The sequence below is a fragment of the Apostichopus japonicus genome, chromosome 5 (assembly GCF_037975245.1).
Source record: "Apostichopus japonicus isolate 1M-3 chromosome 5, ASM3797524v1, whole genome shotgun sequence".
Taxonomy (NCBI): domain Eukaryota; kingdom Metazoa; phylum Echinodermata; class Holothuroidea; order Aspidochirotida; family Stichopodidae; genus Apostichopus; species Apostichopus japonicus.
This window is the reverse complement of record NC_092565.1, coordinates 6073678-6097314: the sequence shown is the minus strand read 5'-3', so window position 1 is coordinate 6097314 and position 23637 is coordinate 6073678. Positions and strand designations below refer to the sequence as shown.

The following is a 23637-nucleotide window of genomic DNA, read 5'->3' as shown; positions in this document are numbered from 1 at the left end:
TACTTCTCTTAATGACGTATTAACCAAGGGCGTAGGAACCGGGGGGGCGCCAGCCCCCCCAGTGAAAAATGTGGAGGGGCGGAAGTATCATTCCGCCCCCCCGCTCCGCAAGTCAGAAAACCCCTTTTTCATTTCCAAATGAGAAAAAAATCTCATTTAGAGCACCAAATTGCATCTAAGGCCAGGTGAAAATGCAAAATTATATACAAAATGGAGTGGGTGGGTTGAAGTGTGCTATATTGCACCAAATTGCATCTGAGGTCACCTGGAAATGCAAAAAAAATCCAAAGGGGAGGGGGACACCCCCTCCCCTTAGACCCCTCCCCCAGGCCGGCCATCCATCTTCAGCCCCCCCACTCAAAAGTACCTTCCTACGCCACTGGTATTAACAAATGTTGTTTAACAACAGTCATTTGCATGTTCCCAATATACTCATTAACTTAATGTGAATAATGACTTTTATGCAAACGTTTGAGAAAACAAACTCTTTCACACACTGCAGCCCCCCTCCCCCAATTATTAATTTGTTCGGAATATCATTCATCAGTTAACAATAACAAACGCATTTAGACTACATGCAGGTTAATATGAATAAAGGGTTGGTCATAACAACAGAGCCTTTACCAATCTTGTTAACCGCATCCCTCCTCTTCAATCGCATAGTTTGGGATACACGTGTTGATGCATCATGTATGCACGAATGGGTCCTTCTTGGGTGCAAAGTTTGAACTGAACAAGGAATTCAACACCTTGATGTTTCTCTCTGCAAGGTAACGGTCTTGTGAGAAGTGGCTGAGGAGGTGAAAGTTTCTTGCAGGGATGTGCCCAGGATTTCATGAGGGCCGGGTATACTGATCGCCGTCCTGGGGGGGGGGGGGTCTAAGAGGGAGAGAGTGTCCCCCTCCTCTTTGAGAATTTTTCGATTTTTGAAGGTGCTCAGATGCCAAATGCTGGCACTTGTGTAGCTTTTTAAGCACATACACTAGTTTTGCTAACATTTTACATTTTTAGTTTTTTTTAGTGAAAAACAAGGGCGTAGGAACCGGGGGGCTGGGGGCGTCAGCCCCCCAGTGAAAAATATGGAGGGGCGGAAGTATCATTCCACCCCCGCTTCGCAAGTCAGAAAACCCCTTTTCCATTTCCAAATGAGAAAAAAATCTCATTTGGAGCACCAAATTGCATCTAAGGCCAGGTGAAAATGCAAAAGTTTTTACAAAATGGAGTGGGTGTTGAAGTGTGCTACATTGCACCAAATTGCATCTGAGGCCACCTGAAAAAGCCAAAAAGACCCCTCCCCTTAGACCCCTCCCCCGGGCCGGCCATCAGTCTTCAGCCCCCCCCCCCCACTCAAAAGTACCTTCCTGCGCCACTGGTGAAATATATTACGTACCTGGTAAAAGTTATTAGTTTGTTTGAAAGAGATTTTACAAGGGACCGATTGAGAGCCGTAAGTAATGTTTCTCGGGTTACATCTCTATGTTCCGACGTCTCTATGTTCCGACGTCTCTATGTTCCGACATCTCTATGTTCCGACGTCTCTATGTTCCGACAATTTTTTTGGACTCTAATTTTTTTTACCCAAATTTTTTCGGACTCAATTTTTTTTGGACCAAAATTGTTGACCAACATGTTTTCGGACCAACTTTTTTCGGACCAAATTTTTTTTTGACCAAACTGATTTTGGTCAAAAAAAAAAATGAGTACAAACAAAATTTCCGGTCAGAAGCAATTTTCGGTCACAAAGCACTATTTGGGTCATAACAAACTTTGGGCCCTTTTTTTCCTGAAAAAAATTTGGTGCGTCCAAAAAATTGTGTCCCCCAAAAAGGTAGGTCAGAAAAAATGTTGGTCCAAAAAAATTGAGTCCCCCCAAAAAAATTGGGTCCCAAAAAATTTGTGGCCCAAAAAATTAAGTCCCCAAAAAAATTTGGTCCGAAAAATGGGGGACCAAAAAGATTGAGTCTCCCAAAAAAAAATTGTGTCCGAAAAAATTTGGGTCAAAAAAAATTAGAGTCCAAACAATTTGTCGGAACATAGAGACGTCGGAACATAGAGACGTCGGAACATAGGGATGTCACCGTTTCTCGCATGCGTAACTGATGCATTATTAATCTGTATGATTTTGGCATAGGCTAGGCCCAATTTATGTCGAATATCTTGTTAGGAATGTCGGGATTTTAGATGAAAATAGTGCTGGGCGGGATTCACGATTTTTAAGACAGTGTTGGGCGGTACTTTTAAGTGCTGGGCGGGGCCGCCCAGTGCCGCCCAGCGTGGGCACATCCCTGTTCTTGGTTATTTATGCATCAAGACACTTTCCTTGTTCTAAATAATTTTATTTTCAGTTTTTTTCTTCTTACTCATCCGCGAACTATTTACTACGTATACACACAGGGACCCCCGCACAAACACAAACACATACGCATACACACGCACACACCCATAACCTATGTTTTCACACTAATGTTCACTGAGTTGGGTTAGGGTTGTTGAGCAACTATAGTACAGTTTTACACAAATCGTCAATCAATAGAGTAGGCCTACAATATTTCATCTCCAGTATGTTTACATGTAGGGATGAAATAACAGGACGGCAAGTGAGTGTGGAGAGAAAGTCTGGATGGGGTCCGACTATATGAGGGGAGGGGAGAGTTAAACCTCTTTGATTCGTTAGATCATAAAGGCCTATAGCAGAAATCATTTCTGAAATCTCAACTTTGGTCATATTGTAAATTTGTTTATAACCGCGTCAGGACTTTTCTAATACGGCTATATTGCAATTACGCCCCCTCTCATCAACGACTGCACTACATCCCTGCATACGCGCGCATTGTAAGATTGCCGGGGTGGTGGTGTGTGATCACACATATTTAAAAGGGCATGGTGGAATGATATGTGTGGGATTTAACGTTATCTAAATGGTTTATGAAACTGTTCAGTTCACCTTCTTTCATGAACCCGTTAATTCCAAGAATTATAGAAACTATTCAAACAATGTTTCCATCCGTATGACAGGAACTTTTTTGGTTGAAATAATTATCTCAGAACCATAGAAATGGGAGGAAGTTCTTTGCTTCACAACTGACAATTGGAATGAGTCTCTCGTTTTTTTGTGCATATATCTTCAATCCAATGGGATGACAGCCTTATATTTGCTTAAGAAGAAGAAAATGACTTTTTAGGTTTTTCGTCTCTACTTGAATTATTAAAATGTAGGAAGTTTAAAGATTGGCTGAAAATCCCAGGAGATTTGGTGCTTCTTTTCCACCAGTGTGACAGGATTGTCTTGTGGTTATAAGGACTGCGTTACATCAGTTCATCCCCAGAGGAGATGCAAAGTTCTGTGAAAACTATCATGAATTGAAAAAAAGTGATACATTATAATTAAAAACTTCTCACTTGATCGAATTTCAAGGAGAAAAAAAAAGCCACTTTATTTCTTGAACTCTTAAAAATGAACTCAACTAAACACACTGACCCACGTACGAGAACCAATTACTAAGAACTATTTGACGGTATAAATGCAACACTGCGGAATTATGAGTACGGAAACTTTTATTTTCAAAACTTTACTTAGAAGAAAACTTTCAAAAAGAAAGTCCTTCAAACACTAGTATCTTGAGAGCGTAAGATGTCACAAAACCGAACATGAATCGTTGGAAGAGGTGGTGCAAGGAAAACATAAACTAGGCAGTCTGTCACTATAATGGTCTCGAATAGTTGACGCGAACCCATTTTATGTAGTTTGTGTAAGTGTGCAATGTTGAGCTCTATTTAGAAGCATATATATAAGACTATTGTAATCTCATTTTCATACTATTTAATAATTAATGACGACTTCCAAATGGGAAGTGGAGGGAGGGAGAGGTGGGTGGGGGCGGGTTGTGAACTAATTTTCCCAGGGGGTCGAGCCGGCCCTCCGCACCCTTGGTAACGCCTCTGCTTTACCTTAGGGTAAAGAATCAAACCGTTGCATGGGTTTATACATGAAATGTATGTATGTATATGTATGTATATTAGATACTCCTGCAAGCAGGAACTCGCGAAGAAGCCTCATTGGCTTATCAAAGTCGCAAGCTGACCGAAGTCAGTCTCTTATATTCATTTTTAACGTCCATGATTATGAATTGTTAATTGTCAACAACTCTGTAACTGGACGACATATACATTAATCTGGAAGTGACTCGAACCGGGGACCTTATGATTGAAAGGCACCGGCGTTAACCACTGAGCTAACACTCCCTTCCAAGTGAAGTATATAGGCCCAATTAAGTATGCTGAAAATGAACATGCCTGTTACTTTAAATTTACGGCATTTGCATTTGGGAGGGAGGGGAGGGTGGGGGGGGGGCGGTGGAGGATGTAGGTTGTTTATATATTTTGTAAGTATAATAAATTTGACTTTATGAACTCACTTATACACAAAAGCATCGTTATCGTGCTTGCTGACATCAACCAGTCAATTATTCCTAGTTGCAAGTCAAAATTATTAAAACAATTTTCCTTTCTCAAAAAAGGTTTTAAATTGATTTTGTAGTGGCTTCGTGTTCTTATTTTTGCCCATGAATTTCCATAAAACATAAAGATAGGGAAAAAAATCGATTTTTTTTTTCTCAAGCTACACTTTAAAGATCATGGCTTCTGATTTTCACTTAAGTATTTCGCAAGGTACTTTTTAAAACATTTCGTCGACAGACAGTAAGTATAATGTATATGTCTGACAGATATTTTGCATATTTATCTACATATATACATGACAAAGGAGATTAATGACAATCACATTTGTCTTTGTGAATTTGCGGATAGACGTAATCGTAGGCTTAATAAAACACACGAGTAGCATCAAATATCGATCTCCCTACGTGGCAATGACGTCATCGCCTTAAAGTAGATGCCTTCGATCAACTCATTTACACATTTCTTTAATATAATATCCCTCTCCGCGCTAGGTTCACACAAGTAGAAACGATTATAACCGTCTCTGATCCAGGCGCGTAGCCAAGGGGGGGGGGGGGCGAAGGGGGCAGCCGCCCCCCCTTGAGCATAATTTTTTTTTTTTTTTTAATGTTTTTATGATATCGCTAGTATTTTCAAAAGAGAAAATGCTAAGATGCAACTTACAAGGCCTGGGAAGTGCCTTTTCCAGCGATCTGGGAGGCATTCTAAGCCAAAATTTTCTTGTACGCTTCGCGCCAATCATGGTGGCGCTACGCTTAGATAGTTTTCAATGCCGAATCTACAGTTTCGCCCCTCCCTTGGCAAATTCCTGGCTACGCGCCTGCTCTGATCCAAGAGGTGGCTGTGGAGGTGTAGGCCTACACAAACCCCTTCATTCAATCCACATAAAAAATCAAGAGTAATTATAATATCGCAACATTGCTTGTATAGCCCTAATTTAATTTATGACTGCTGCTCATGGACTGTCAGACTGTCCGGTTTTGTTTGTTTGTTTGTTTGTTTTTGCGTTATTGTTTATTTCATTCAAACATCAAGCATTTTCTCGCGGAAATAAAAACCAAATGCGATTGCGCAGATATAATAATGTAACTATGTGTTTCGTGCTGAAGTCTATCGGCCTGCAATGCGGACAACGAAAGCTATGACGTACCGTAACAACGTAGGAAAGTGATACATGAGTTGATCATATGCGTGCACCTTAGTTTGTGCAATTCCATACTTTGAACAATACAAGAGCATGCTTGGTTTGAAAACAGTATCAATGAAACCTCCAAAAGCAGCTCTCAAAATTGTGTTTTTATGTTAAATATTTTAATTTTTTTATAGCAAAAAACCATAGCGACCAAAAAGTCCTTTTAAGGACGCATGAACTATCGCATACGAAGTTCACTTCGCACGGTGTATTTAAAGATACTTTCGATTTGCGAAGGTACGGCCCGCAAAAGGACTTACGTCAGATAACGTACGCCACACATGCATGATTGACCAATTTATCACATTTGATCTTTAGAAAGGCCAGCTAAATCTGAAAAGTCCAGATAACTCCCACATAGGAAGAAATCAAGGCATCTTAAAAGGGGGAAAAAAAGTTTTTTTTTTCTTTGCTTTTACATTATTTCCGCGGACGTTTTTTATCACATTTCATCAGCATGTCTTCCTGTTATGAACTCAGTGCACTAGAGTCCTTTCACTTTTTTAATAATAAAAGAAAATGAAGAGAGAAAATAGAGAGAAAAAGAAGGAAACCGCCCAAATGATCTATAGAGAGTCAAGGAATGTTGAACAAAATTTACATTATGACGTTGATATGAAGATTTTTCATGACCTTTTGGTAACCATTTTTCGATAAACAGATATAAAGTCTTAAACAAAATATGTCGCCGGTAAGCTGAATACGAATCGTTTGCTAAGATGTACTTGTTTTATTGTATACAAGTTGTATACCTTGCCCTATAAATATTGCATTTGAATCCATTTGAGTAAAATAATTGGAACATCTTTTATTTATTACTTGACTCGTGCTTTTCGATTTGAATGTGATCTTTAATTAAGTTGTTAGCAATACTGTCGGCCGCGCACGTGCAGAAGCTTGACGTACTGCTAATGGCCAAAAACAGTTAGTAGCCTATGTTGATAAAAATAAAAAACATGTAATTGTTATTATTCACAATCATTTTGTAAACAACATCTTTGCGATACATGTAGTCATTATATTACACTGACGAGAGTCCTGTCGGTTATGCCCCCATACCAAACCCTCAGGTCCCCTGCACCTCCCCTCACTCCATCCCTCCCCCTCCCGCCGCTAGAAAATCATCCTGTTAACACACGTACGTTTTCACTATGAGGTCTTTCTCGACCAACTGTGCATCTTGGGGTAGTAGACTATTTTGACGTCACAGTATTGTATAAGACTGTGGTGCCCGAGGGTAAAGTATTAACCATTCCTCACTGAGACAGTCCTTGCCACTTTGAAAGACCTTCCAAACTTTCACCCAGTCGCTTCAAACACGTACCGTGATAATGTGATATTTTATTAGGGGCTGACATATTTACGGAAACAAGCAAAAAGCTTTTTGCATTAATATTGTTTTCACTGACTGTTCACCGATGTTTCAGTTGAAACTGTATTATAATTAAAAAAAAACAAAGAAGTATATGGAACAATCAATTTTCGGGTTTCATTTCTGCAATCAAAATGACTTGTTGACAAAATCAGTTAGTATTATCAATAAGTCCTATTCTTCCAATTGTCTTCCAAATAATGATAAGGAACGAACCAGGAAATGGATGACGTCAGTAGGCTATGCCGACATTATATGAAAATGATCTGCATAACATGTGAATAATGAATTTCATCGATTAAAGTCGATTAATTTCCGTAAACAATAAATCAAAACCTGACAACCTAAAAGCCGCTTTTATAGGATTTTGTTGTTGTAAATTTTTGGTTTAGAATATTGTTGTCACGGTAGGCTACAAATTTCAAACATGCAGTTGGCCGCTATGACATGACCTAAGATGCACGTTTATATCTAGCTACACTGTAGAGCGGCAATTCACCTAGGGTTGCAAGAGATAGGCCTACCGTTCACCGTCTGCCCTCTTCTTTTTGGCGGGGGGGGGGGGGGCTGCAATAATCGCGGCTTCTGTTGCGGTTGCTTTTTTGAGCATCACGTCACATTTTGATACTCTTAGCCCTTCTAACTTTGGATAGTAACATAGTGTGTGTTGTTTTTGTACCAAATATATACACATACGCACTTTTCAAACTAATGTATACCCATAACAAGGTCTTATGAATTGTACAGCCTAAGTACTGGGAAGATAAAATTGATTCATCATGAAAACCCTAGTTTAAATAAAAATAATGATAATCATAAAAATGAATAGAATGTATAACTGTTGCCCTATATAGGTATTCATGTCGGAATATGGGAATTTTTATAGCTAGTCAGCGGCTAGGTTTGTTTTGTAAACAGAATTAGTTAACATGTTTAACACTGTACACCCAGTACTTTCGTAGGCCTACTTGACGATATTTGTTAGCGGAGAATCACGGGACGTTTTACGCATATCGCGTTGGCATGGATTTATATACTAATCATTTAAGCATGGCATTTCCAGAAAGTCTCGTTCTGTGTTTATACTGTTTGGGGCTCGAATTGTTCCGACAAGTGCAACAGCAAGATCAGATGTAGGCTACGTGCAGATGTCCTGTACATGACATATTAAGGTTAGCGATTCCGCGATACGCTGTTTCATGCGGGGTTCAGTTGTTTTCCGCATACGTTACTTTCCGCTGATTACTTTCCGCTGAAAAAATTCTTCTGCGGAAAACACCTTTTTTTCACCTTCCTGTATACTATATTTTTCGCATATTTTAGGATACCAAATTCAGGCAGGATGATTAAAATAACATGAGAAAGTATCAAAGAACGTCGATAAAGGATGGTTAGACTGAGTTCATGTCAGAAAAGTTAAGCTGCTTATAATACAGAGGAGGCTTGGGGGTGTGTAATTAGGGATTATTAAAGAAGTATGTGGTGGTCGGCCGATAAAAGGGCAAAGGGACACCCGCGTTATGAAGGATTGACTATCTAATAAAGTATTAAAACTGCGGTCCGCGTAATGATAGTTTAAAAAAAAAAGTTGTAAAAGGCAGTATCTTTGATTTTCGCTGGAAATGGCTGTATAAGTAAGGGCTGTTTTAATAGTCGAACACGCATTTTGCACCACCTTTCTTACGAGTTACATCTAAAATCATGGCCGATTTATCCTGTTACAGTTAAATCCTATCTTCTCCACCTTCCTAAATCATTCCATGTGCCTAATCAATTCAGTAAGTTATTCTGTCCCTCCAAAAAAAAAACGTTACTTTCCGCTGAAAAAAACGTTGTTTTCCGCTGACAAATTTGTTTGCGGAAAACACCGTTTTGTTTCAGCGGAAAGTAACGTGTGCGGAAAACAACGGTACCCTTTCATGCGTATTGTATACATGCAGATACATAGTTTACAAACACGCCTGTGTATTTTGACTTGTTTAAAAGCAAACCTTTCATTTGCTCATTCTCAGGCCGAAAAGACGGTCCTCATCATGATAATGTGACTGTCAAACCTGTCAAAACTTATGATTTAGACCGGTCAATATATAGGCCTAAGCCTACGTAGGCCTTTATGCTTTGCGTGTCCTTAGTAGGCCTAACGTCTTGTTAATACGCCTTTTTAAACGTATCGTTTTTTTTACTGCTTTAAAAATATTGCAGGAATTTCTTTTAGATCAATACAACATCCTAAATAGTAGTTTATATCGTGGAGATGCAACCTTAATATTTTTTAAAGAAATCATTTGGCGCTTGGTAACATTAGAGTTAGTGTGGCCATCATGGCAATTGAACTGAGAAGTCTTTGCATTTTTTTTTAAATTTAAAACTCATTTACTCACAAGAATACCCCTTTAATTGATGACGTAATCAACAGATCCTCATGCCCCAATGTCGTTACAGTAAACCGTTACCTAAATAGGCCTATATTACTTGCCGTTTTACCTTTTTAGCATTCTGTTTTTTGTTTTTGGAATATAACTAGGGCTGCAGTCATCTTTCTTTCATGAATCATTAAAAAAAATCATTAGTTTGTTTGGTTAAGAAAAACAGTAAAGATACCAAAAATTGTGCAATCAATTAATTTGCTAAAGTTGTTCAACTTTTCAATCGTCCAATAGATGCAGTAGGTTATTGTTCAATCACTCGGAGCAATTTGTGAAAACAATTGAGAGAGGGAGAGATAAATATATATTTGCTTACTTTAAAAGCCGGCCTTCCGAAACTAAAATATTTGATATTCATTTGGTATATATGCATACATGCGTGGGCATGCAGCTACCACCAACCAATGGTTTTATAACCGGTGATTGGAAGAATTAAGAAAAAAGGAAAGAAAGAAATAATGAAAAACAAAAAAACATAAAAAAATTACCTTTTTCTTCATGACTTGACTTTTTAAATATTTACGAGAAGGTATCAAAATATCTAAACAGATTGAACTGGTCGGTTATTATTTCTCGCCATGTCTTGTCACTTTTAGCAAAATGGTCCCCGAAGGACAGGCGTATATATAGACACGCGTCTTCAAGGTTGACATGGATAAATTAAAATACAGGCAAGATTTATAACCGCTTGGATTTCTCTCATTTTCTCAGGCTTTCTATGGTCTTTCTTTCTCTAAATTATTTGTAGTAATATTATCAGGTTGATTTTACAATATAACGATCAGTTAGATTCACGGCTTTATGCTTTTAAAGATATAATATAAACGACCTTGGTCGAGTAGGTTTTGATGGTAAGCTATTTATGGCTTATTTTGTGGGAGGGAAATTAATGTTCTAAAAGAGGTGATGATATTAAAATCTCCTGTAGTATAATGCGTCGGCAAGACGATTCGATGAAAAAATATATTAATATATTAATTAGTTTTTTTTTCATATTTCCATACACAGGCTTTTGTTTACAGTAGATAAGAAGTTGTTAACAGGCTTTCTTACTCTTTGAAAATAAATTCAAACCACTTTTATTGTCATTTTCTATTCACTTATTCACGTATAAGTAAATCTGCAATATGCTGAAATTTGAAACAACAGACAAATTCGTTTTTTCCTCTTTGTGTTTGATAAAGGATGCTTCATTCAGCAAACTCGATAAGAATAATGACATTAATGCAGCAAAATAAGTTTTGGTTGATACTAAAAGTCCCATAATAATTCAAGTTTTGTGCCGGACTAATCAAATTTTGAAAAACAGCAATGCTATTTACCGTTTTGGCATTTGCATGTGCTATGTGACCAAGGGTATGACATTACTGAGGTTCCAGCCACTGCAATGTGGTGGAGTTTCGAACACTCTAACAGCCACAGTGAGGGGAAATGATTTCCAGATGGAATTATTTTGTTTGGCTTGTAGAAGAGCGTGAACATAACTAACCCTTGCTTGTTTTTCTGACATTTTCTAGATATTTGCGGCATATTTCGAACAGGCGCCGTGAAAATTAAACGTAAGTATTTCATGTTTAAAATTCTATTTTATTTGACTGTTTTCATTCAATCAATACTAGTTTGATTTTTTGCTTGTTTTGATAATCGAGGTAAAATTGAGAAGATATGTTTTTCCTTGTCTAATCGTCTTGTGTTTTTCGACATTAGTGATCTGTGACAGAAAACACACTGAGACTATACCAATAATCTGCCATAAAGCGACGCGTGGTGGTTGCAACGAACACTCCCCCTCCCACGCTAGCCTGTCATTGACTCGTTTCAACATAGATTAGATGTTATTTATCAAACAGCTCCCTGTAGTTGCAGTATACGCCACAACATATGGGTATATGTCTTAATGTCTCAAGAAAGTAAATTACTTTTCTTGTCAAATATGAAAGCAACAAATCAGACCCTTGCATAGCATATTCCTTATAGATACACTTAAGAGATATCGTCGCCGGTGATCCCCCCACTACCCCCCTCCCACACCCTTACCCCCGCTTTCTCTTACAGCCGTCCGGCTTTTCCTCTTAGTTGTACTGTACTTGGCAAAATGTACCTGGAGTCGATTTGTACCTCCAGTTTTCACAGAATTGAAGGAGTTGGACACTACCCTTTCCGAGCAGCTGATGGTTAATATAACACATGCACACTCTACATCTATCGGTGTGGAGACTTTTGTTTATTGCGATTAATGAAGTGGCATTTCTCATTAGATTAACTATAATTGCATCTGTTTTGGATCTGACAAAAATACTTCGCTGATAGGCGGGAACTTTGCGTGGATTACTCGAGTGAATATGGCGGTATAAGAATATAGCTACATTGTTTAGTAATGAAATGGCAACCACGCATCTGCAGCATTAAAAGGCCAATTACATGTTTGGGTGGGCAACACATAAATTATATGATCACCGATATCTATGACTTACGCTCAAGCTTCGTGTTGTCTAAGAATTCTTTACCAAATAATTATAAAATGTTCGAATAACATCTAGAGAAATGATTTATGAAACACGGGAAAACTTCAAAGTATACATTAATCATACGTTTATCAGATAAATGATAAACATCTGGTTCACAAGAATCTCAGGCCTATAGGCCTACTTATATTATTTCAAACCCAAAAATTACCTAGCGGTTACCAATTTTTTTTTGTTTTTTTGACTAGGCCCCTAAGGGAAATATTATAATTATTGAATTAGCGAATCACAACAATATCGATTATCATTTTCGCAGATGCTCATGTATGTGTATGGAATGTGTGCAGTGAAGAATGAACATTATAAAATGTATCAAGGACAAAAATGAAACATTTAGAATGCTGCTAATCTTCTGCCAAGAAAAAAAAAACCTGGAGGTAATTTTATAAAAGTAGAGTGCCTGAAGTTTTTATCCAAGCATCATCTTCTTCAGAGACAAACAGTTCGCGTTTGAAGAACGACTGTTTTGGTATCGCAACGTCAGACCCCTCCCCCCTAACGTGCAGACAAGTTACTCGTGTGACAGTTGTTATTTATTTTAATATATGGAAATAACGGCCAACAATAAATACCATGATAACGATCGCTTATGATAATTGGTAGATTCACCCTCACCCACCTTCCCCCACCCACACAACTTCCATTTTCGTTATATCGTCATATCTCATGTACAGAGCTAATGTGTGGTATAGTTAAGAAGTGTTACCGCTTATAGCAGTATTTATGGCTTTATATTATTTATGTTATTACATGCTATATCATTTGCCTACCCGTTGGCTATAACGTTCACAGATTATCGTCCAAATAAAAATAATAAACAACTAAAAATTGAAAATGAGAATAAAATAAAGGAGGAAATTATGGAGTTCCTATATTGGACTCTATAAGGTAATCTTACATAGTCGAGTTTATAATACAAACCTAAGTGTTAAAAATGCATTGCATGTGATAATTGCCATAAGCAAACATAACTGTTTGACGAAATTTCCACTGTAGATAGGAGTTCTTCATTAGTCACGAATTCTTCATCATTTGTTACCCAAAATATTGAGAATTTTCTCTCGTTTTTTTGGCGTTATATTAATTTTTATATTGAGCAACATTCTCCTTTCAGCTCAAAGCAAATATATGGAGTTACGTATAATTATTATCCAGAATGATTTTTTTTTTGTCTGTAAGGAAAGTTTAAATAATGGAATCAGCAAACTCGTTAAGTCGTCCAGATATTGGTAAACCGTTCTGGCTACAAATGCTTTAAGGAAAAAAATCGAGCTTAGATTGTGTGCTATAATACTGATGATAATTATACTAAAGCGTGTTAACAATAAAACAGAAATCGTCTTATACTGAAACACGATCTAAACCTTCCTCGTTAAAGATTTCCTGTCCTATGAAAATTGGCCAAGCCTATACTGGCGTAGGTTTCCTTGAGAGGTCATCACTCTTCTGAAATAAAAAAATGAATATATCCTTAACGTTACACCTATATTTATTCAAAGTTTGACAGATGTTTAAGTCGATTCGCACAAAACTTATCAAAAGCTTTAACCAATAAAGAGAGCTGGTATATATATATATATATATATATATATATATATATATATATATATATATGTATATATATATATATATATATATATATATATATATATATATATATATATATATATATATATATATATATATATATATATATATATATATATATATATATATATAAATAAATATGGGCAGATGCGCAAGCGTTAAAGGGCAACTTTAACGTAATTCAGCGAGTAGAGCAAGGTGGAATCTATCTATCCAGTAAGCCGTGAAAGATTTGGTCTTGGGTTGAAGAAAAGTAAAATCAGTTTGATATCGACCTAGAACATACCGGTAACGATCGACCTCTATGCGCAACGGAAAGTACACGGCTGTTTTTTCTTCTGACAGCCAAAGCAAACCTAGATAGCTAGTGCAATTTGTAATACTTTGTTTTGCTATGACGCATACAGACAGTTTTAGCTATACACTAAAGGAAATAGACCCATTGGCGTATACCTGAGGAGAAGGGAACAATGGAATAAGGACAGAGACAATAAAGATAGTTGAATATTAAAATCTCTTATTAGTTCACTAGAATTTATTATTTTGGGGATATCAAGGCACCGTACGTGTGACGTGTTTTATTTTGGATATCGTAAAATAAGCTCCATCATATAGTATATACTTGTAATCGGCGATTTGTAGCAGGTAAGTAACTGTCTTAATATTACAATATCGTGGTTTGGATTTGTTTCAAGCTGTATGTCAGTTAAAAAGCTGTAATGATTCCCCCAACCCCTCGCTTCAATACTTGAAAAATGGCCTAAATGTTTATATTTAAAGATACTGTTGGAAATACACACATAATATGCCAGCATCTATGGACTTTGAACGTCAACTTCAATATCATATGGTATTGCTCTCATTTCCTCATTTGAAATGACATGTGAGGAACTTTTAGATAGATAGATAGATATTTATTCAGCCAATCATATAAAAATACAATGGAAATTGGTTGATAACAAGAGCTCAAAACATTAAAAATTGTAAACAACAAATGAGACGTATAATATTGCACAAAGATATGAAAACGTTCCTATTAAATATTAAGATGAACAAAATATAAAATGTACCTACAAAATATAAAGAAGTACAAATATATATAAATGCCCTCAAATCCAATATAAAGTCTACAAAGTTTAAAATTGTTTTTTGTGCCAAACGTACCGTAGTGTACCCTTTCCACTTCACCCCTCATCACATCCATCCTCTCACTACCACCTCAATGCCCCTCCACAATCCCTCCCTTAATTCCAGTCCCCTCTTTCTCTCTTAAGATATTTACCCTTTCCTGTTCCCTCCCACCCCCATCCATCCCCTGACCTCGCAATCACCATCTGCCTTTCCCTCTACCATCTTCCCCTCTTTCTCTCGGTATCTTACTCATCATTTGTGAGGATATGGAATATTTCGCTAAATAAAGCAACCCTTTCCTCTCACCTCCCGCCCGCCCGCCCTCCCATCCATCCCCTGCCATCTCAATCACCATCCGCCTTTCCCCCTCTTCACTACCCCTCTTTCTCTGGGTACCTTAAACATGGTTTGAAATTATATGTAAGACATGTGTGTACTAAACATGCTTAACCAATTCCGTTTCCATCCCTCTCAATCTTGTCCTTTCCCTCCCCTTCTCTACGACCCCTGTCATCACCTCCCCCCCCCCCCGTCCCCTCACCTCTTTGTGAGATTTGTAATGATAGTTTGAAACGAAAGGAAATTGCTTCAAAGGGACAATGGTAAGTATACTTCCGTCCTGGGTTTCTCCATCTAATCCACTCTTCGATTTAGTAACTTCCAAAATACGTACCAATGGATACAACGATCCCGTATAGAACAAGCATATTTTTCGCTTCTTTTCAAACGTCACCCAGTTCTGCCACTTAAATAGTATCTAGCATTTTATCTTTCATACTCGACTTACAGTGATGAATATTTTATATGTCATTGCTTACTACAGATTCAGAAAAGATAAAAATCTTCTTTTTGACATTTTTGAAAGACAGTGGCTAGAAATTCGGAACTGGCTTTCCAAGAAATCATGAACGAAATAAAGGTTGTCTTTCATACTAGACTAACAGTGATGAATATTTTATATGTCATTGCTTACTACAGATTCAGAAAAGATAAAAATCTTCTTTTTGACATTTTTGAAAGACAGTGGCTAGAAATTCGGAACTGGCTTTCCAAGAAATCATGAACGAAATAAAGGTTGTCTTTCATACTAGACTAACAGTGATGAATTTTTCATATGTCATTGCTTACTACAGATTCAGAAAAGATAAAAATCCTCTTCTTGACATTTTTGAAAGGCATTGGGCTAGAAAGTCGGAACTGGCTTTCCAAGAAATCATGAACGAAATAATGGTTGTCGATAACTAATATACTGGAAAACTTAAGCTTCGGAAATCATTGGTCTTTATCTGTGATTGATTTCAGTGGTAATAATTTACTGTTATCGATGAACCGACCTATAATAAAACTAGAGGCTTGTTATCTTCATTCACATGCTTTAAAGACAAACTTTTGTCGAATGAATGGTGGTCTTGATTTTCATGACTAGTTAGTTAGAGTATTGACGGTACTAATTTAAAGAGGATGGCTGCCCATCGTAACTTAAATCAGACCGTTCTTTGTGGTATATAGTTTATTTCCCGCTAGAAACAACGTTAGTCACCCCTCCCTTTATGCCTTAATTGATAATATTGACTTATAGCTAAGGATATTTATTACTAACATATAAGTTACACTCACTGAAGGTGTCGTTTAAATATCAAAGCGTCGGTATTTGTGCTAGAACGGTAAATAAAAATCTATAAAACAAAAAACACACACAGACACGTACAAAACCTGAAAGTACCATTTGTTTTTGTGGGAGAACCAATAAGCTTATACAAAGACAGCTATACATCTATGGAACGCCAAATCGACACCCATTTGTCCTGATCATGTATTACGTATAACGATATATTAAGTATACAAGATGACGTATTATGTATACATGATGCCGTACTCAGTATACATGACGACGTCCTATGTACGATAATGTATTGAATATGCATTATGATGTTTTGAATATTCATGATGAGGTATTAAGTATGCACGATGATGTACTAAGTATAAATGATGACACACTAAGCATATACATAATGATATATTAAGTATACCTTAGGATGTATGAAGTATATACATTAAGGTGTACTAAGTATACACTATGATGTATACTAAGTATACATGGCGATGTACTAAGTATACATGGCGATGTACTAAGTATACATGGCTGTGTTAGGTGTACATGACTGTGTTAAGTGTGCACGTTGATGCACTAAGTATACCCATGACTGACGTACTCAGTTAACATAATCATATACTGTGCATACATGATGTTGTATTAAGTTGACATGATGCTGAGTTGAATGAACATCATGTGCTAAACACACATAGTCATGTTGTAAAACTACATTACTATGATATTGGTGTACTATGATAATGGTGTATGGTGTACTATGATAATGGTGTATATAATGGTGTACATGAAACATGATGCACATGTATATATGGTTGTACATTATTATAATGTTTGCATAACATTACATGAAAAACACGTAATACATAATTATTTAACGCGTATTTTACGAACTTCAGTTATCATGGATATTACAACATGCTTATCTATGTAGACGGTTTGTACATAAGGTTCAATGTCTCTCGCTTACTTATTCACTGATAATCAACAAAACATGTCGATACTTATTATCATTATTTGATATGACCTGACCACTCATACGATGTCTTTATTAATCCTTTATTCAAAGAAAAAATAAACCCCTTAATTTGGTGGGTGTAACAAAACTTGGGGTACTAATAATTTGATACGAAAATCTGCTATTTTTTTGACGCTCGTTTTGGTCAAAACAATTTCAGGTTGTATATTGTGGGATAACCAATACAGCCATACCACTCGAGTATAGTATAAGTTTCCGACTCAATTAAAATTTCTGTCCCAAATGAGATATATTGAAAGTTTACGCCTGAGGTGCGTACGTGATTTTATGATATATCAATTCCCACCGTATAACCTTGGTACTTGATTCCCGTTGTTCGGTTGCTAAACTGTATATACGTTGTGAGAACGTTTCAAAAGTTGTTAATACTAATATCTACTGGACTACTGAAAAACAAATAAAATCCAACCTTTGAGAACACACACTATATATACATACATACTCTCTATATAAAAATGTTAAGACCTGAAAACATTTCCCGTGAACTTTTGAATGTTAAAATGCGACGTCATGAGAGATTAAGCTCTTTAAAGCTGGATAAAGACAGAAAGACAACTGATTACTCGGTAGGTAGTCAGTGTTCATCAACTATTTCTAATGAATTGAGAACAATACAAACAAGTCTAGGTAATCCATGAAGGTATGCACATCTCATCCCAAACTTCGGGCTCATGACCACGATAATGTCATCGCCTGCGAGGCACAGCCGACTCAAAAAGCTTGAAGTACATGAGCCTTGAACTCATTGATCTCGCGACCTTTGACATAATTTATGTTAATTAGTAAGCTCTAAAAACTCGTTCAAACCATATTCATTCAAAACCGTCCGGAAACATGAAAATATTTTTTTTCTTTCAGTTTGGCATGTTCATAATAGCCAACAGAACCTTTTTGTTTTGTTTTTAGATTAAGCTTAAATTTCCCTTTGATACCTAACCCCGACATCCCTCTCCCTGTTTCTCCTGTCCCCCCTCCACCCCACGGGACTTTCCTGTCCCTTGAATTGGAAACCCTTTGTCGATAGAAAGTGTAGCGCTATCGATAATCTCCCACATTGATTATCCGTTAATATCTTACACCCTGTTTATCCACCCATGTTCTCACTTTACGTATCCAACTATTCTCCGTCCTCGCTCCCTTCCCAGCTGGCGCGGTTGCCTCATGACGTCATTACATCAGAAGTATGAATGGTCCTAAAATAAATTTGATCTGTTTTGAACATTGATATAAGTTCGTGAACTCCTAGCTCACTTGAGTAAGAAAACAAAGATGAATCCTGATGACAAAAGTGATAGCATCGATGTACGTCACCGAGTTGAGGTGTAAGCGATGTGAGGATTGAATGACGTCACATAATGTTCAAACTCTGCTAATTTTAGAAGTAGTAGAGACATTATGTTTAGAAGGCGACAATGATATGTTAGTGAAGGCTTAATAAATCAGAAGCAATATCTGACCGCCCATTTCAATCCCTGTTTATATATATATATATATATATATATATATATATATATATATATATATATATATATACATATACAGCCACCTGACTGCAACATCTCATTCACATGTTTGATTTCATGTATAATGATAAGATAACAAACATATTTCGTATCTTGTTTTCTTCGCAAGAGACGTTAGTTTGTAAACAATCTACTGTTTTGCCGGAGATTCCACTAAGCTAATGAAACAGGACTTCCAAACTTCCAATTAGAAACCTTTTGGATGCCCTGATTTTCGCCGAGAACCAAAAATTGAGTCGTGGGAAAAAGTTTTTGTAACCGAATTTTCCTTCTGGGCGTAACAGAAACCAAAGGATCCACATGACGTATTTTAACCCTTCACAAAAATACCTGTTTTGTTTTTCTTTTCTTATATAAAACGACTTGAGTCAAGTCCACAGTTCGCTCCTTATCTTTCGTAACATTTTGTTGGACTCAATCTTCTTTCAAGTGGTTAATAACGACAAGTTAGAAACAATGTCAAGTGTCACAGGAAATAAGCGAAAATTCTTTCATGATGATAAAAAAGAAAATGTAACGAACCAATTTTGGCTGTTCTTAATTAAGGTTAGCATGGTCATAGAATGGAGTAGACGAATGGTAAATAAAATGAGAAGATTTCTCTTTTACTTTGGTGAAATGGTCATTGTAAATTTTAATTTCGTTACCAATATTGCTGAAGGCGGATGAGGCATCTTGTAATATTACCAGGGAGCTGTTGTGGAAAGTAACAAGAAAAAGTCAATGATATTACTTTCTTCAATACTTTTAAGGTACTTAAAAGGGTTATATTTTTTAGCACTCTTTTTAGTGACCTCTGAGGTAAACTGATATCGAATGAATGAACAGGACATCTCATATACTGTTATACTTCAGTTCGAAAACTTGAACTTTTATAATTGGTATAAACAGTTACCACGAGGTGGAATCAGGATTTTAAAGAGGAGGGGGTGTGAACACGAGGTCGTTAAAGGCCAACACCCATGTAATTAAGCGGGGGGGGGGGATTGAGGGTATGGGGTCCTCAAAGTTAAGAAATGATGCATTATGAGGCATATTTATAGGCTTGAGACTATTAAAGTCCACAGCATGGACCCCAGACCTACCTCCTACATGTGAGTCGGACCCCAGACCTATACCTCCTATATGTGAGTCGGACCCCAGACCTACCTCCTACATGTGAGTCGGACCCAGACCTACCTCCTACATGTGAGTCGGACCCCAGACCTACCTCCTACATGTGAGTCGGACCCTGACCTACCTCCTACATGTGAGTCGGACCCTGACCTACCTCCTACATGTAAGTCGGACCCCAGACCTATCTCCTACATGTGAGTCGGACCCCAGACCTATCTCCTACATGTGAGTCGGACCCTGACCTACCTCCTACATGAGAGTCGGACCCCATACATATCTCCTACATGTGAGTCGGACCCCAGACCTACACCTCCTACATGAGAGTCGGACCCCATACCTATCTCCTACATGTGAGTCGGACCCCAGACCTACACCTCCTACATGTGAGTCGGACCCTAGACTTACCTCCTACATGTGAGTCGGTGTCAGCGAAAACAGGGCAACACCGCGTTCATGAACATATCTTAGATCTGCCTCTGGCCTTCATAAAGGTTCCTTAAAGGGAGTTTAGGATTTGGCCCCCACCTTTGAAATCCTTTGTACGTCAGTGCATTAAGTGAATTGGTTCGAATGTGAATGGCGGTATGAGAGAGACTATAGGTTATCCTCATCTACATACGAATTTCATCATTTGTTTACAGAATAAAGTTGATACTTCCAAGGAACTCGAATTGAACTCTTGCTTAAAATTAAATAAATGTCAGTTCACTTGGTGGTCCTTAGAACTATCTGTTTCTCTGTCCGTCCGTCTGTTTGTCTATCTGTTTGCGCATTGCAGAGGTTTGATGCCGAATCAGACAGAGTTCACAAACTCTGCTAAAACTATATTCCTGTTTTGAGATTGTATCCCCAAACTAATGTCGCTAATAGAATCGGACATGAATTGCTCCCGTGCAGACGAAGAAGGTTGATGTTTTATAGTTATGTTTTGAACTCTCTGTTATTCTCAACTAATCGGATTTTAAATGATTCCGTATTAAAACGGCGACCATATCACGCAGTAAAGCGCCGTAGACGATCGTAAACGGGTTGAATGAAACGCCGTTAACTTGCATCCTGTCATTCATAAAATCATACTTCACGCCTTGAGCAGATTAACTTATATCTTACCTATACACAAATCCGTCGGTTTTTCCTTTAACTTTGGTCGATATAAATTGCGACCAGTAAAAAAAAATTTAAAAAAATTCTTGTATAACGTTTTATCGGTTCCTGGTAAAAATAAAGTATATTGTTTAAATTTATAACCTCACTATAACATGTTTGAAAGCACGAAATGTACTCGGAGGCAAGACTTATTCTCATACAGGGCTTTTTATTCACATTAAATTAAATTCTCTTTCTTACCCATCGTGTAACAAGTACCCCTTCCCCCCCCATATCCACCTCTCTCTAAATAGCTTCATTTATTCAAACGTAAACTATATCATCTCACAGTTACCCATAAAATTCCCCTCAGTGAGACGTTTTACTATCTACTTGACACACTGCACAACTCTCCCGTCCACCCCCCCCCCACCCCTCCAGTTCAGCAAAGGTACTTTTGCACACTTTGAGCAATTTTGAGTCATGCTAAAATATTCTTGATAACCTCTTATTTTATGCAAGAAATGCTTTTCATAACTTTATGTATATGTATGTAGAACCAATGAAAGAAAGTTTCCTTAAAGTTTGAATATCTATATGACTGATTGAAAGGGATATTTCGATGGAAGGCAATGTAAACACTTAGCATCATAAAAGATAAAAAGAAAAAGAAACTATATTCCACACTGTTTGTTGAAAACTCCATCTCAATATACTATTCCTAACTTGAGATATGATTGATTTTGACTGTGACCTATTTTGATTGGCTAAACTATCGATTCTTCTTCCAGGTAGTACATCACATGAAGTAGGTGGTCTGTAATCTCATCCGGATAGAGATGTTCTTCAAAAGCTTTACTTTCATTTTACAATCGTCTTTGTTGATTTATCCTTGAAAAGTGACTTTTTTTGTTTATGTAGCAACAACATCACATTCTGTTGTGACTAAGTGAATTAAATATTATAAGAAAAACCGAGAACATTTCCAGCTGAGATATTGTCGCCTTGAAATCATTCACGCTGCTGTTGCCAGATGCATAAATTGATATATATATATATATATATATATATATATATATATATACAATTTTGAAGTTCATATATATTCAAAATAAAGTTCATATATATATACAAAAGTTTGAAGTTCATAGTTCCTACTTACACAATGCTATGAGGATGTGATGATCACCTAAAAGACGCAGAAAATTTTGTGAAAGCAAACATCTTCATCTACTGGACTATGCCTTTAAAGATTTAGGATGAAATCAAGTTTAAACGATTTGATTTGAAGGTATGCGCAGGCGTGCGTGGGTGTGTATATGTGTGATATGTGTGGATGGGTGATTTGTGTGTGGGTGTGGGGGTGGGAGGTTGTTTGGTGGACTGAATGAAGTTCAAGGAAATATTTCTTGTTTTCAAGACAAAAGCTCCCATGATGACGACTTATTGATTAAATTCAAGGAACAGGGACAATTCAAAGACGTAGACTAACTGTGAACGATGACGATGGATAAAAAATATCTCATACCCCCATTTAAGTCCTCTCTTCAATTGGCTATAAAACGAACAGTATTATCCTGGTAAGATAAACATTTCCTCCAAGTGGAAACGTGTTTGTTTAAGTGAAAATCATGGCCGTTTATATCAATTATTCAATAATCTTATCGAATCCCTTAAAATGGGTACCGAAGTTTTGGAGAGTGGTGTTCGTTTTTTTTCGCTCCCAGAAGTACAAAATATCTTTTATATTTCTATATATAGGTTACGCCACAGAATGTGTAGTGAATTTCGCTTATAAAAGAGTTTTTTTCCCGGAAGCTTTATTACGTATACACACATACGTATACGTATACACATATGGCTTGCGTGGTTATAGAAATGTCAGCTTGAGTGACGTCACTTTACATGCAGCTGGCGAGTTACGCATTTTGGACGGTTGCTTTCGACGTATATAGATGAACGTATACAAAAGCAATACGAATATTCCCAATAAATCAAATCTCAAACGAAGTTTCATATAGAAATCTTATTCAACCAGCGGTAAACAACAAAATATGGTCCATATCTACCCCGCGCTCTTTCATTCTGTCAAAATTGATTTTTATTGACACAGCTTATCTACGTTCCTTTCTTCTGACTTTCTTTCTCTCCTCCCCCCCCCCTTTTCTTTTATCTCTCATATTTTGACATCAATTTTACAGTCATTGAATAATTCGTACTTCCGTATTAGTGTCACGTGATACGATGACGTCAGCTTCTTTGATCGTATACCGATTGATCAGATGAGGGAACGCGTGAACAGTTTAAAAGGCGTGTCAAGATGTTAGTAGGAATGTAAGAAAGGAATCACGTGTAACGTTCGACTTTTCTTGCGTATAGGTTATGCCTTTGATGCAATGAAGGTTTTTGCCAACAACACAAAAAAAAAGAAAAAAAGAATAGAAAAGAAGATTGATGAGTTCGGATTGTTCGAGGCAAGCATTGCACGTTTTTCGATGCAAAAGCAAAAAGGAGGAAATATATATACGTTTGTACTATTTTAATGTAATTTTCATTTGAAAGTAAATATCATC

At 37.1% G+C, this 23637-nt stretch overlaps 1 protein-coding gene across 1 annotated transcript in view; it reads left to right on the top strand.

Moving 5' to 3' along the window:
• Positions 1-8067: 8067 nt before the first annotated feature.
• The window catches only part of LOC139967444 (oxytocin-neurophysin 1-like), a 57058-nt gene continuing 41488 nt past the window's right edge, over positions 8068-23637 (top strand). Inside the window, exons 1-2 of the mRNA XM_071971251.1 lie at positions 8068-8194; positions 10966-11007. The gene's annotated coding sequence lies outside the window, so the exon portion shown is untranslated. The remainder of the gene's footprint in view (positions 8195-10965; positions 11008-23637) is intronic.